Below are 17,500 nucleotides of genomic sequence, written 5' to 3' on the forward strand. Positions count from 1 at the left end.
TTTGCTCAACACACATTTCCAAACACCCGGTCAACGCCGGGCACCCAGGCTAGTTATATATAAAAATGATTTTATAAAATCAACAGTAGTCTTTCTCTCCTTCTCTTCTATCTTTCTCTCTTTGTCCTTTCTTTCTACTCTTTCCTCTTTACCTTTTCTCTTCCCACTTCTCTATTTTATGATGATCAATAACGAGTCTTTGACAACAATGGATACCTTTCCAAAGTTAAGTCATCTTCGGTAACGTGATTATTTTTTTTTACAGAGGAATCACCGTTTATCAATGCCATTCGAAGTTAAAGGTTAGTGTATGTCAGGTGATCAGCGAGGCAACACCATCATGATGTGTAGTGGTGGAAATTTAACAGAATTCGATCAGTAAAAGAGGGCGGCTTAACAAAAACTTGTGTACATTCGACTTGAAACCAACCATGTTGCAGTCAGCTCGAAAACAGCACGGATGTATAGAGTTCAACAAGTTCGCAGTCCCAGGGAAAGAAACATTGCTCCTGGAATTTGCATTTAGTTTTCGGTAAAGATATAGAGATGAGGAAATTGTTGACAGTGGTTGCAGAGAGGGTGCTAGGGACGCCCAAGCACATGCCCTTTAGATAGGTTTCTGAATTTTTGAGATGAGGATTGGTTACTTGTATTATTTTGTTTCATCGGACTACTGTTCTCATCTTGAGTGCGATTTTCACAACGTTTCGGTTGATGTAACCCCCGACCTTCTTCAGGTGTATCCTGTCGAACTCGTGAATGTTTCTGTCTAATTCGGAAATTTGGACGGAATTTCGAGCGGAACTTTTTATTAACTTCACGGGGGCAGCATGCTCTTGTTCCGTCAGCCATGACTGGATAGATATCCTAAGTAATTCGCAATTGTATTTTTTTCGGTCGCCACTTTTTACTACTGATTTTTCCAAGTACATTAACCACTGCGCCACGGGTCCTGGCTGATGGAACAAGAGTATGCTACTCCCGTGAAGTAAATAGAGGGTTCCGCTCGAAATTCCGTTTACATTCCCGAATTAGACAGAAACTTGGACGTCTTCAAGTCCAACATAAACAAACTCCTGACAAACCGCCCCCTTAAGTAAAACACTCTATCTAACCACCCAATACTAATGATTACTACAATATTATCTCATTGATTACTGTACACGAAGTAATCCTTATCCCTGAGTGGCCTTCGGGCCTTGATAAGTGGTCAACCCCATGTAAAAAAAAAAAAAGAAACATTCACGAGTTCGACAGGATACACCTGAAGAAGGTCGCAGGTTACATCGACCGAAACGTTGTGAAAATCGCACTCAAGATGAGAACAGTAGTCCGATGAATCAAAATAATACAACTGCCTCTTTTTACTCCTGTATTAAGTGCTCTTTTCTGAGTAATGTATTATAGTCCTGTTCCCTACTTTGACACCGCTTTTTTTTTCACGTTAGCACATGCCTTTAAAATGTTCTCTGCACGCCACTGCTGTAGCCAGACGAGTTTTTGATGCATCGCACACAAGTATTGAAGGACCTTTTGAATCTTCTGTTCTAATAATTATTAGCTTTTCGTGGTAACCTGAGTAATTAATGATTCACCGAAAATGTATTCTGTGTTTATTGCGCAGATTGAAACTGATCAGTAGTTGACAATCTACGTCTATCTCTTCCACTTGCTTTTCTTTTACTTTAACCATAAAACTAGTGCCGCCGCGACTAGAGATATCACTTGCCAACGCCAACAAGTATTGAACATCCTATGTTCGTCACGTGGCTATATAAAGGCAATGAATATTTATTTACATATATATATATATATATATATATATACACATGTAAATAAATATTCATTGCCTTATATATATATGTTACTTATACCCCAAAACTAAAACATTACCGATATATCAAGCGCCTCCACCCACCTTACCCCCTTGTTCCCTTCCTCTCTTTCTTCCGCCCTCCTCGCAGCCGCCCCCCGACCTCATTCACTCTTTCATCCCAAAATAGCAAACATTTCTGTAAAAGTCCGAGGAAGCTACAGACGGCCAATAAACGGCCGAGTAGCTGAAACAATAATGTAACTTAACAGAAAGATACGGTAATAAAAAAATAAAACATATATATATATATATATATATATAAATAATAGAAAGCTGAATGCCTGTGTTTGTGGCCACGAAGAGGCTCCTATATGGTTAATTATTTAAAAAATAAATGATTACATATAATGATAGAAGATTTATCGAGACACAGGAATTGGTATGTTTAATCTGGCAGAACGATGGTTCATTAAAATTGTGGGGTCTGCGTTCGCGCCTGGTCCACAAAGTATGGAAATAAAAATTTAAAAATTAAAAAGAAAAAAAAACGTTTACAAGTGTTTTTGATATAGATGTACATAAGAATACTTTGATAAGTATGTTTTAACTTAAATAGGGATGGTATAATAAAATTGTGGGGTCTGTGTTCGCGCCTGGCCTCCATAAAATGGAAATAGGCACAATCTTTAATAAAGACTTTTCATATCTATCTGCGTAAGTATACTTTGATAATTATGTTTCAGTTTGAAGAAATATGGTATAATAAAATTATGGGGTGTTCGTTCGCTCCTGACCTCCATAGAATGGAAATATGTCACAAAGTTTAACAAGGTTTTTTAATATAGATCCACAGAATATTGTGATAAGTGTTTCAGTGTGAACAGGTATGGTATAATAAATTATGGGGTTTATCTATTTTATTTTTACTTTCATCATATTTTGCTTTGGTTTTGATACCACGGAATTCGAAGCTATCTCCTTACAACCCTTCCTTTTCATAACCTATCATACTTTCATAAATCAGAGTCCATTTTCTGTAGGCTGTTTTTGAACCCAGTCAACGACAGATACTTTTGCTAGTATATATATATATATATATATATATATATATATATATATATATATATATATATATGTAAATAAATATTCATTGTCTTTTATATATATTATATTAAGTAAAAAAAATGAGCTTCGAGGCGAAGCCACTATTAACCGTATTTATCGTCTGAAAAACAACAATATATATATATATATATATATATATATATATATATATATATATATATATATATATATATATATATATATATATATATATATATATATATATATATATATATATATATATATATATATATATATATATATATATATATATATATATATATATATATATATATATATATATATATATATATATATATATATATATATATGGCATAATCACGTTGATATACCGGTTCCCGATAGATCACCGAAGTTAAGCAACATTGAACCTGATCAGTACTAAATGGGTGACCATTTGGAACTTTCAGGTGCTGTATGTGCTCTCCGCTTATCTCGGCATTGTTTCCAGTCATCATGGTCTTCTCCTTTCCACTGGACTCACACAGTGCAGATTCAGGAGAGGTGTGGTTGGAGATTGTGCAACCCTTGCCTCACAATTACACGTGCTACTGCCCCTAACAAAAGAAAGAGTGTCATATTTTATTAAAATATTTTTCGCCGAACTTATATAATTCCAAAATCGATATTTCGTTAGAAGTTTTGATGCGGCTAATTGATTTTCTAGATAGATGGAAAATCAATTTCCAGCCGTATTTCGCAGCCCATTTTGTCACATCAATAAGATACATATGTTTTCTCTTATCGACTATTTACATTGTTATTCGTGGGAGTGGCTGTGTTGGCACGGATTCCAGTGCAGTGCCAATGAAAAGCTTGACACTTTTGCAAAAGAAACGTCACACATGGATGTGACAAATATTAATACAGACTTAAAAAATAAAAATAAAATGATTATAGCAGAAAAATTGCAAACAATATAGGATATGTACCCCAGAACAAATGTATGTATGTATGTATATATGTATGTATATATATTTTTATGTATATATATATATGTATGTATGTATGTATGTATGTATGTATCCCCACTATCCTGATGATGGTTCACCTTTACTGGGCTGGTTATGTAGCCCGCATGCCAGACTACAGACTACCCAGAAGCTTCTGTTTGCGGAGTTCCAACATGGCAAGCACTCCCATGGCGGCCAGAGAAAACGATTTAAAGACACTCTGAAGTCATCACTGAAGGCCTTCAATGTTGATCCGTCATCATGGGAGCAGACAGCTTTATATAGAGCCAAGTGGCGGGCCGCTGTTCATGGCGGTGCCTGCAAATATGAAAGTTACCGAAAGGTTGCTGCAGAGAAGCGCAGAAATGACAGGAAGGACAATGTTTTGAAACCCTCGACATCTGCTATGATTCCCTGTTCCCACTGCAATAGAACTTTGCAAGCAAAGATTGGGCTTATCAGCCATATCCGTACTCACCGATGATGACTCCCCCCCACCCTACCTTACAGGATGATCAGATGGTCCTCGTCGTTTCGACGGATGAATGTATGTATGTATGTATGTATGTATGTATGTGCGGCATAATTATGTTGACACACCGGTTCTCGTCAGATCATCAAAGTTAAGCAACGTTGAGCTTAGCTAGTACCAGACAGACTACCATTTGGAAATTCTAGGCGCTGTATGTGCTCTCTGCTTATCTCGGCATTATTTTCAGTCGTCCTGAACCTCCACTTGCCACTGGTATTCAACAATGTCGACTCAGGGGAGGTGTGGCAGGAGATTGTGCAATTCTTGCCACATAAATTTGATGCGCAGGCACTCTTACAGTGAGTATCCATAGTCTGTCAAGACTGAAGGAAGCCTTTTCTATGTATGTATGTATGTATGTATGTATGTATGTATGTGTATGCGACCATGCAAATTGGATCTGTGAAACATGTGGACGTGTTCTTTCGAAGGCAGGATATGTGAACCACATGAAATATCTCATTGAAAGACCATAGTTATCCAGTGTCCCGTAGCAACCTGATAGCACAGTGTGTGTTACATACAGTAACGTAGGCAGGTCTGCACCCGCAGAAAGACAGTATTAATTGTCCGGATCCAGTCAACCATGTTAAGACTTTGACTTTTGTGTGTCATTTTGTTTATTCAAAATACATTTTCGGTTTCAGAATGATAGTTTTGACATTAGTGACGGCGCGCAGGGACGGGATGCTGTGTGGAAAAAAGTGTGTTAGCTTGGCCATCGTGGTCACTCTCCCTCACTCTGTTGTCTGCCATCTTTTTATTAGCCCAGATGACGCCAACATTCCATCATGCATTGTCTTGAAATGTAGGGCAATCTCGCTGACCTTATCTACGTCCCACATTTTGACCTCTTTTGACGTCATTTCCGGGTACCCGCCCATGTGTCTGACCGACTTTTTTTTTGTACGTAATTCCCGAAGATCTGGATTATCTAACAGTCTGTCATCAGCCTTGTAAATCGGCTGCTGGCTTTCAAAGCCACCTCGGGACACAAGAGGGGCTATTTGATGCAGAACATGAAACTTAAGACGGCAATCACGTGTAGAGATGCTGCAATCATGTCTGTATATGTAGTGATCTATGGTGATTGCAGGCTTGAAAGCAAATGTAGGTTTAAGGCGACCATAATTCATATTAGAATTGTCCACAAGGATCCGTGATGTAACGGATTAAGCGCTAAGAAAAATTCAGTACTAAGTGACACTGGTCTGAAGGTTGGAGGTCCAATCCTTAGTGCAGACAACACTAGGAATACTATTGCAACTTAAGATATCTACCCACACGTAACTGACGGAACGAAGGCATACTACTCTTGCTGATTAAATAAACTGCTCCGTTTAAAAGCTGTGCAGATTCCGAGTTTTATAGAAAGATCCACCTGAAGATCAGATGTTACAGAAATAACACTGAAGATGAGAATAGTAGTCCGAATAATCCAAATGATGTAAGTTATCAATCCTCATTTTTAAAAAATCAAAAATAATTCTTACATACATTATTTGGGTTTTAGGATGATTTAAACTTAACTCATATTCTTTAGCCCTAAAAACTTTTTTGTATATCACGGTTTTAAAGGTATTCAAGCAAGATTTAGTTGCAACTGAGATTTCTGTTGATTTTATACGCCAGGCCCTTCTACTTGTGCGGTGATAAAACTTCTCAAATGCACTTGTGAAGTTAGGCTGTATAAGGGTGTTAACTTTGGTACAAAATCGGGATATTCCTTCTTTAATCAGATTATTTGATTATCGATTTCCGATACTTGTCGGAGGCATTCCGATGCAAAACCTACCTAAGAATACTCCCAGACGCATAAAGAACATTTGTGTGGAAATTTAATAAGAAAAACGGCCGAGCTGTTTCGAAGTCTATAGGAAACAAACTTGCACGCCCACACACAGTGCCCCTTACATATAAGTAGATAGTTTTTAGCCCTAAATACTTTTGTTATATATCACAGAGTTCAAGGTATTGAAGGAGCACTAAACTACAATTGATATTTCCGATAAAAAATATCATAGTACCCCAAACAAGACGTCTGTTCATATTACACTTAAATTTTTGCATGTTAGTATAGTCGGGGAAGTAGGTACAGGATGGGGATTCTGAGGAAAGAAATCTATAGTGAAGGGGTGAGATTTTGCTTCTTGTTGGGATATAAAGGGTAATTTACGTCATCCCTATCTAAAAAAAAAAAAAGAAAATCCATAAACAATTCTTGTTAAATTCAGTTCGGCTCAGGTCAATTTAAATTTAATGAATATTCTTTACCTCCAAATACGTTTGTTATTTTGCAAGTGCATAGTCCCGACTAAAAACCGCCATTAATCATTTGTGAAGACTTGTTAGATTTCTTTCCTGAGGATGTAATTCGATATAATAAAAATGAAACAGTGTCGAATAACGAGTAGAATTCTATTGAAACGGTAAAATTGTGTGGGTTTTCTCACGGGAAACGACATTTTCTAATGGGGTAGACATTTTGTGGTGGAGAATATAGAAAATGATCGCATTGATATTTTTTTGTTTATTTATTTGTTTGATAAAGTAGAGGGAAGGAGGCGGAGGTTTGAAAACGAAGATGGTGATGGAGGGAGAAAAAAGAATGATTTGAACGAAGGTAACTAATGTGAGGAGAATATGAAAAGAAAACAGGCGAGTTGCTGTAAAGGAATGAGATGAAAAATAACATTAGAAGGAAAGAATTGGTAGTGGTAGGAGGAAAAATTCGAAGATATGAGGTGATAGTGGTAGGAGGGGGAAATGAGATGGAGTGACGTGGTAGTAAGAGTAGTAAAAAATGGGAAGGAATGAGGTGAGAGTGAGAATAAAATGGAAAATAGAATGAGGTCATAATGTGAGAAGAGGAAAATGAGATGAAATGGGTTGATAATGAGAGGAGGAGAACATGAGAAGTGGGGTGATAGTAAGAGTAGCAGAAAATGCGAAGGAATGAGGTGATAGTAAGAGTAGCAGAAAATGCGAAGGAATGAGGTGATAGTAAGAGTAGCAGAAAATGCGAAGGAATGAGGTGATAGTAAGAGTGGCAGAAAATGACAAGGAATGAGGTGATAGTAAGAGTGTCAGAAAATGACATAGCATGCGTCTGATTTCAATTGGTATTTATAAAAATATGCTCCTCATTGTTAAATGTTGAATAAATTAAATATATTTTTTATAAAAATGCATTTGTTCGCTATTTTTGTACAAGTGTTCGATTTCAGCATGCCATTAATGCCGGGGATGTGAAGATGCATGTAACGATGCAATGAAAAAGCGACCCATGCCAGCCAGTTATGGCCGACGACATATCGACCCGTTTTTGTTAATGTTTCCAACATGTGCCTATCGTCAACCAAGTAACTTTCCCCGGAAAAGCGCTAGCACCATAATGGAAAGAGTCGCAAAATCATCGCCGTTAACCACATTGGAAACTGACGCTGTTACTATTCTTGTTGCGTCGTTGCCGTCGTAATGGCTCAGCATATCGCTTAATAGTGATGGTAGGGTGAACCTCAGAGGTAAAAGCCCCTACCTCATACAGGTTGATCATCTGATGATGATAATGCTGTACCGATGTTTCGAAACAGATATAAGTGCTTTTAGATATGGGTGTCTTTCGGATATTGAAGGTTCATCAGAATGCGATTATTAATTAATTGAGTTTTCTACCTGGTCATGACTGACGGAACAAAGGCTAGCTACTCTTATGGATTGAATAAAAGATTTAGTTTGAAACTCTGTATAAATTACAGAGTACGTAAAGACGTACCTGGAAAATTTTGGAGGTCACATCCGCCGAAACGTTGCGAGAATAAAAAAAATACAACAACAACAACAACAACAACAACAACAACAACAACAACAACAACAAAATAAACACAAGTAATCCAAACAAAAAACATTGAGAAAATCTCTTGAAAATAAAAAAATAAAAAAATAAAATAAAATAAAGAGAAAATATTTGTCACCCTAAACTGCTTTGGATGTGTTTTGTTAGTATTGGATACTATCGATTATTCGATTAGGTTAAATCAATACTTGTTTTTCTGTGCAGTTTATTTGTTGGATCCATTTTGACTTGAGAGACTTATTTAATATCATTATTTGGTAGAGTTATGGTCGTACTAAGAGAGGAACAAACATAATTATATAGAAGGTTCATGTGATTTGTTTAACGTATTGTTTAGTGCGTCTATAAAAGTAATTCATAGAAGGCAATAATATGCAGAGGTGTAAGGGATAGCCATAAAACAAATTAAGTAATATTACGGTTGAATGAGTTTTGCAAATTGCACCTTTTTATAAATACAATATATATGTGTGTGTGTGTATATGTGCGTGTGTGTATATGTGTGTATATATGTGTGTGTGTATATATGTGTATATATGTATATATGTGTGTGTATGTACATATATATATACTTTTATATATATGTGTATATATATATATATTTGTATATATATGTACATATACACACACACATATATAAAAGTATGTATATATATATATATATATATATATATATATATATGTATATATACTTTTATTTTCAGAAAGTTTACATGAGACTCGCAGGGGGGGGGGTACCCGGCTTTTCCCGGTCGTAAAATACGCTTAAACGTGATATTTTAATTTGTCCAGATTTCGTATATATTATTATAGTCGTGATTTCAAAAGTAAAAGAACTAGTATTTATGTGCCATAAGCTAGAATCGAAACTGTAGCATTCAAAGCTAGTGACGTTACCACTGTACCAACGTCACACGCATATAAACCTATTTAAAATTAAAAGTTAAAAATAAACTGTTGTGGAGACGCCAACTAATTAGCATACGTGGGTGAACAAGATATAGATAAAGGTATCAAGTCAGCAAGACCGGAGAGCTGTGTTCGAACGCCGGATGGGCAAGACGCATGTGCCGGTTGCTCCATGAAAGACTTTAACGCGCCTTCTGCCGGACAATCTTCCAACTGCAGTACAACTGCACCTTTGTAAATATGTATTATATTTTTGTCTTAATATATTTGTTTTACCTTTACTTTCTGCGTTCGTGTTGTTATTGATACAGATACAACATTAACTAAGATGAATGTACAAGACGTTTAACGATTTTTTCAATTTTGACTAAAAAAATGAACGGCTCGGAAAAAAATCCAATTATTTTAGGCCCCTAGCGCCGCTCTGCGAATTTAGTTTCGGAGGAAACAGTTTGAAAATATGGACACAGACAGACCGACAGACACATAGCCGTTTATATATTAGGTAAGTAATCGGTACCGTCGGTTTCAAACCTGATAATAGGGAACCGTTTTAGGTCCCCATATCAAGCTCTCTTCAGCCGATACTCTTCTCTTTATAACCGGAAGTGGAAACATACACATTCATTACAAATCTCGTTTTCTTTTAAAACAACCTTAAATTCCAAATGAAGAATTTTAAAAAATTGTTTGTTTAATATTTTGGATGCTAAGGTAAACAAAAGACAAAGAAAAGGAAGAACTTGTATGTACTTAAATGTTTCTGTTATTTGATATTCTAATATATGTGAACTATTTATCGCGTCATTTATTAATTTGAAATTTTTTTCCGGTCTTAAACGGAATTGTTTTTATCTTAACTCAATTTTTAAAATAGTCTAAGGGAGATAACTTTGTAAAGGCCTGAAGCCTTATTCGAATGGATAATAATTATTTTTATTTTTAACTTTATTATTACATAATGCATGCTTATATTCTCCTTTATTCAATATAGGTCAAGTGTATTTTTTTATAATAATCTAAAGAAACCCATTAATAATTTTAATTATATTCCTCGAAATTTGATTCTACAAAAGTTATCCACCAGATTGGACAAATCTATTAAAATAAAAATAAAAATATAATTAAATTTTACATTTTTTTAAATAATTTAAAATAAAAAATTTGAAATAAGATTTAAATTAAAAATTTGCATTAAAAAATTTAAATGTAGCCTTTGGTTTTTTGTGGAATATTTTCTGAAAATATTAATAATACGCTCTTATTTTTTAATTTTTTCCGTATAATTGAGCATTCTGCTGGAATCCTTTTTCTTTTCTTTTTTTTTAAATATAACTAAGTATATGTATGTATATATACATACATACTTCATTTACTCACATAAAATTAATATACGAAAGTATAAATTTATGCGTAAACTTTAAGTTTTTACTTCAAAAGTGCTCAATACGTAGGTAGAGCTAGTTAGTAATTTATAAAATATATATGGCGATTAAGCTACACTGAATATTCCGCGTTTCATTCACTTTAGGATTCTTCGGGCTTATGCACGCATTTTGTGGTTGTCTGTCGTTTTTATATACGCACCTTCTATTGAGATTTTAGTTAGCCAATCAGCTTTCTAGTATCCACCGCGCCCTTCCTATCAGCCAATGGACATGCACTTACAGGACAAAGACCCATTTTACCTCTGATTGACCTGATTCTTTGTGTGTGTTCTATTTAGCCTGGATATCTAGTGTCTTGACCTGTTTTAAATCTAGGTTAGGTTTTTATGTTATATATATATATATATATATATATATATATATATATATATATATATATATATATATATATATATATATACATAAAAATGAGCTCCGAGGCGGCGCCAATATTAACCGTATGTATCGCTTGAAAAATAACAACAATAACAAAAATCTACATATATATATACATATATATACATATATATGTATGATACTTTATGTATATTCATTTTTATTTATTTTATTTATTTATTTGTTTATTTCCTATTATTTTTGTTAGTTTTAAAGTTATTTTGTATCTCTATCCTAGAGTAAATTTTATCCTGTGAACACAGTTCGCTATTTCTCTCCTACAGTTTAATAGATGTTGGGGTTCTTTAAAAACAGAATAGCAAATTTTTCATGAAGGCATAATCTACATGGATCGTCTAGGTCTGTACAGGTGTTTGCTTGTCTTACTATTTTCCATTCGACTACCGGCGAACGGCCGCTTTCATTGAGTTCCCAGTATTTATTTGCTAGCTTTGTTTTCATACGGTGTTTTTTATTGTTGAATGTACTTTAGTGGTTATATATCGAGTTTTGAAATCTAAGGAAGTCATACCTACGTAATATTTCTTGTTATTCGGGTTTTCTTTCGCAAATATTGTGACCTGGTAAACTATGCTTTTGGTTAGACATTTATTTTGAAGTTGGCAAAATATGCGGTATCTACAGTTGCATTTATCTTGTTCGTTATTAGTATTTTTATTTTTATTTCTAGTATGGTTGTTGTTGTCCGGAGTTGGTTTATTATTATTATTATTATTATTATTATTATTATTATTATTATTATTATTATTATTATTATTATTATTTCTGCTAGTTATATATGTGTCTTTTGTGTTAATTTTATTTTTGTCATATAAACTCTGTGTGCCTTTCTTTCATATTTTCTTCGACAATCATCTTTTGAAAAATGAAATTTAGATGAAATATATATATATATATATATATATATATATATATATATATATATATATATATATGTGCGTGTGTGTGCGTGTGTGTTTATGAAGTCAAAAGCTGTCCGAGAATAAGGATTAAAGATATAGGTGGATTATCAGCTAAATAATGAGGAATATTGATGAAAATGATAATTGTAATTAACGAGATTCAATGACTTTTTAATTTTTTGAAGTGAACCATCTTGTCGTCTGCAGGAAAACATGTCGTAATGTGTTTCACAAATCGAGATTAACTCTGTTCCTTGAAATTCCGTTTGATGCCAGGCACGGAAGAAGTTCTTAGCATTTAAAAAATTTATAAGTTTTCTTAAAACATTTTCTACGATCAAAATATGGAACACAGTTTGCTGCAAATTTGAATAAGGATTCTAAGAATAAAGTCAATAATCGTATATATATATATATATATATATATATATATATATATATATATATATATATATATATATATTGATGTTATTCGTCGTAAAAGGTGGCGCAGGCTTGTTTTGTTGGGGAAATTACTTTTTCCGTTTCTTGAGCGAGTATTCTTTTAGTTTCAGGATAATTCCAAAACGCTTATGTAATATAGGGTAAATGTTACTTTTGCTTAAAAGAAAGACAAGTGTAGAAGGTACGTCTTTTCCAGGACGACAAAGCCTATTATTTAACAGGTTCTTATTTTTCCAGTTTTTTCGACTATTACGTCTGTTTCTTCTTGGATGAGGTTAGCTAAAGGATTGTCTTAATTGTACTTATATTGTGTCCGACAAAAATCATATTTTAACTATCTGTTCTTCAAGCTAAGAAAATAACTGTAATTTTAACCTCAAATACATATATAGATATATAGTTATCCACATACAGTACTGTTTCGTTGTATCACAGCGCATCAGTGCGGCTAGACTACCACCCATCGTTAGCCATGGATTTAACTTACAACCATCTACTTAATAGTCGGCAGTTCTAATCCTCGGCCATGAGATCGGAGCTCGTAAACGACCTTATCAAATGTCCATTTATATAGACACTCGCCCACTGCTTTTACAGTGCTCGACCTGCGTGTTTATTTACAAACAAACAAATAAACAAATTAGCATGTGTATCACTTTGTCTACCTGTGTGTGCAGAACGGTCTCTACCAAACTAGTTTGTTAATTTTTGGTCTACAGAATTAAAATTTGATACATAGTAGATTCGAACCTGTGGAACAAATGCTATTTGCGTTTTAACTGGTTAAAATAGCTGCTAAGGAGTAAAAATTGGAGTTTGGCAGGCATAAGGTTACTTAAAATGCTTCTTTACGCACGCGCAAATATACATTTATGCATTACTTTTATTTTTAATGTTGATATCTTTAATTAGCTCGGATCGCTGAATATTTTGGTTTCGATTCTAGCTGATGGCACCAAAGTTATATGTTTTATTTACTATATATTGGGCACAATATAATAATCAATAGAGAATTAGCTATATAAGTATAAATACCAAATCTTAATAAATTAAAATATCGTATTTAAGCCGGGCGGTCCGCTAGTTAATAAATAAATAAATAAACCTCATTTATTTTTTTTTTTAACTAGAGTAGTGGTTTGTGTTTGGAAATGGAATATATTTGGTGCAGCACAGTAAATCGAACAATACTTTTGGACCGACACAACAAGTGGGACGTTCGCGACCTGTGCAGTGAACGTACGCATGCGTGTTCACTTGTATTTTCATATCCCATAAGATTATCTGCCTTTTATTTTCAAATAATGTTTCCAATTTGTTACTGTGCCATTTTATCTGTTCTAAGGGCACTCATTTGAATAATTGTTGGTGAACTTTCCAACATAGTCGCATTTATAGTTATACTAGCAGGTCTACCCGACGTTTCCCGGAGTAAAAGTGTAACATAGCTCCTATCCCTCTCTTTCTCTCTCCACCCTACCATACCCATCCAGCCCATTCCTGTCTCTGGATATACACACATATCTCAAATCGACGTAAGGTAAATAACTCTGTTAAAAAAGAGTTACTTTCCTTTCAGTTGATAACATTAAAACTCGTGTTTACTGCTTGATAACATTAAATGGTATAAATTATTATTCGACCCCTCCCCCCGCCCCAAGAATATCTGTTTTATTATTTTTTTTTAATTTAGATATTATTTTTCAGGGGTTACGCTGATTTAAAAAAAAACCCTAAATTTCTAGAGGTTTGTTTAGTATTTTCTAGTTTTAGCGAGATATACATGCATATAGACGTTTGCCCTTTATAGCACGCATTTCTTTTGAGCTAGTTTATTGCGTTCACTGTTATTATTTATGTATGCATCATCTGCTTGTCTTCCTGTTTAACTAGAAAAGCTTTTCAAAGTATATATTTCTCACGACCTAAAGATCAGGTGTTAAAGCGAACAATGGAAGTTTACATTTCCTTTTGAGAAAAAGATTAACATCCAATTCTATAATATAAATTGTGGTGTTGTCAGGCGCGTCTCTTTGCTATGCAGTCAGTCATGACGCTGCAATAGTGGGCGATATCGAGTTGAATTGCTTGTAATCTCTCTCTCTCTCTATCTATCTATCTCTCTCTCTCTCTCTCTCTCTCTCTCTCTCTATATATATATATATATATATATATATATATATATATATATACAGGGTGTCCAGAAAGTCTGGCTACATTATGTAGCCAGACTTTGTGGACACCCTGTAGATTATGCAGTCAGACTTTTTTTTTTACATGGGGGTCACCACTTATCAAGGCCCGAAGGCCACTCATTGATAAGGGTTATTGCGTGTACAGTAATCAATGAGATAGTATTGTAGCAATCATTAGTATTGAGGGTTTTAATAGAATGTCATACTTGTGGGCACCGTGTAGATTATGCAGCCAGATTTTTGGGGCACCGTGTAGATTATGCAGCCAGACTTTGTGGGCACCGTGTAGATTATGCAGCCAGACTTTGTGGGCACCGTGTAGATTATGCAGCCAGACTTTGTGGGCACCGTGTAGATTATGTAGCCAGACTTTGTGGGCATCGTGTAGATTATGTAGCCAGACTTTGTGGGCACCGTGTAGATTATGCAGCCAGACTTTGTGGGCACCGTGTAGATTATGCAGCCAGACTTTGTGGGCACCATGTAGATTATGTAGCCAGACTTTGTGGGCACCGTGTAGATTATGCAGCCAGACTTTGTGGGCACCGTATAGATTATGCAACCAGACTTTGTGGACACCCTCTGTGTGCATGTATATATATATATATATATATATATATATATATATATATATATATATAAGACAAAATGACCGAAGAGAGTTGGCCCCAGGATGGACCCCTGAGGGACACCAGCATTAATACTGTGGGCTTCTGATTTCTGCACATCAACTACTACTCTTATGAAATTATCAGAGAGAAATGATTTAATAATTGAGAAAACATTTCCAGTTATATCATAGCTGGAGATCTTGTGAAATAGGTCTTTATGCCATACCTTATCAAAGGCCTTTGATATGTCAAGAGCAATTGCCCTAGAAAGGAAGCCTGTGTCGAGAGATTCACTAATCCTATGAGATATAACCGTTAGCACATTTGCTATAGATCTGTAGAACGGAAGCCATATGGTATGTCACTAAGAAGGTTATTTCTGCAAAGGTGTTTGACTACTTCTCTATTTAATATGGATTTCAGCAACTTACCCATGACACACAGGAGACTTATTGGTCTGTACTGAAAGGGAGATGACCTATCACCTGCGTTCTTAAATGCGGGGCATAGTGATGAGTTTTTTTCCAGAGTGTTGGGAAGCAATTCTCCTTAAGGCAACGCTTAAACAGTTTTGTAAGTATGGGGGCAAGTTCTGGTTGAAACTTTTTCAACACTATAATTGGAATGCCGTCAGGACCAGTTGCTTTACTGGAATCAAGGTTCTTGATTAGCTTGGCGACATCACGCACAGATATTTGTATGTTATATAGCGTGCTGTCTGTTATAGGAGGAAATACCGGGAGTTAATGACATTTGTCGCAAATGGTAGAATTAGCTGTAAAGTTCTTGGGTAATAGTTTGGCTTTGTTTGATGCTGACGAGATGACCTCAGGTCCATTGATGATGGTTGGGATAGAAAAAAGAGATGTACTTTGTGCAAATAAATATTTCAAAGTGTAGTATCTGTTTACAGCATTTCAGCGACCTCATCATTACGCTTTTGGACCTTTCGGGTAAGATAACATGTAGTATCTGTTTTCAGCATTTTAGCGACCTCGTAATATTACGTTTTAGACCCTTTTGGCTTAGATAAATGTGTAGTATCTGTTTTCAGCATTTAAGCGACCTCATAATATTACGTTTTAGGCCCTTTTGTCTAAGATAAATGTGTACAATCTGTTTCAGCGACTTCATCATGTTATGTTTTTGCTAAGATAAATATGTAGTATCTGTTTTCAGCATTTCAGTGACCTCATCATTCTATGTTTCGTTGTGCTGGTCGTAGTTATTCCCCTACCTTTAGTCTTTTGTGTTCTGTAACCTGAAACAGAAAAGAGCTAACCAAATTTTCCCTTGTTGGCCATCAAAGTAACCCCTGCCTGTCGTGACGCTGAGAGCTTTCTTCTAAGCCGCATTTTTTAAAAATATTTATTTCGTATCATTATATCGAAAAATATTTCTATGAACTTGTTTTATTTCATTTTTGAATGCCCCCTTCATATTCTACTTCATAATTTATATATTCTCATGAATAAATTCTTTTCTCGGAGCTCTTTCTCACAGAAAAAACTTTGCGAGCTTGTCTATCCGCTATCATAGGTTTCATAGCAAGTTCTCTACTGAGCTCCTTTCTATGATCCCACCTCGCCAATCTTCAACAAAAAAAAACAAAAAAAAAACACTCGTTTATCCAAAGTCACTATCAATAATTTCCCCCAATCTCTATCGGCGCCGAAACCGAGAAATAGATTCGACGAACAAAGTTTTTTTTCCACGGATTTCCAGCCTTGGAACTCTGTTCTGCTAATCTGCTTTCAAGCTGACTACAATATTGTCCTCTGCAAGTCTAATGTAAACAAGTTCTTATTGAACAGTCCTCGTAAATAACCTAATTATACCAAATGTCCACCATTAACGATTACTAAACTACAATAATTACCATATACACATTAACTTTTATCCTTGAGTCGCTCCCGGGCCTTAATGTGTTGACCCCTTTGTAAAAGAAAATAAACGAATAAAAACGGAAATTGGCGCACTTTAATTGATCAAGACCGTTATCATTACGAAGAAGACTACAGAGTTTTTAAGTCGTAATAGAATGGAGCGTTAGGTTTATTCTAAACCAGCATAGAATTGTGTGGTGGAAATTGGGCCACAAGTGGGCCATTACATTCAGTGCTGCAAAGATAGATTCAATCTTTTAAAACCCTCCCGTGACGACGATGCTCACCCCCTCCACTCTGCCGGGCTAATAAAAGTATCAAACCTACCAGTGTCCTATGTGTCTACAGAGACACCATTAGCTTATCTATGGAGTATTGTTGCCACATTTTGGCTGCTGCATCAACCACTAGTTTGTTTTTCTTTAAT

General features: G+C 35.1%; 1 protein-coding gene and 1 long non-coding RNA gene across 4 annotated transcripts in view; both read left to right on the top strand.

The window, feature by feature from the left end:
• The window catches only part of LOC145297770 (uncharacterized), a 576,130-nt gene that overhangs the window by 77,912 nt on the left and 480,718 nt on the right, over positions 1–17,500 (top strand). The gene's annotated exons all lie outside the window — the stretch shown is intronic.
• Positions 3,288–8,291, top strand: LOC145297769 (uncharacterized). The gene is made up of 2 exons (XR_013870322.1): positions 3,288–7,349; positions 7,424–8,291. It is a non-coding gene; the product is annotated as an uncharacterized LOC145297769 (long non-coding RNA).

The sequence above is a fragment of the Euprymna scolopes genome, chromosome 18 (assembly GCF_053919585.1).
Source record: "Euprymna scolopes isolate OS-2025 chromosome 18, ASM5391958v1, whole genome shotgun sequence".
NCBI lineage: Eukaryota > Metazoa > Mollusca > Cephalopoda > Sepiida > Sepiolidae > Euprymna > Euprymna scolopes.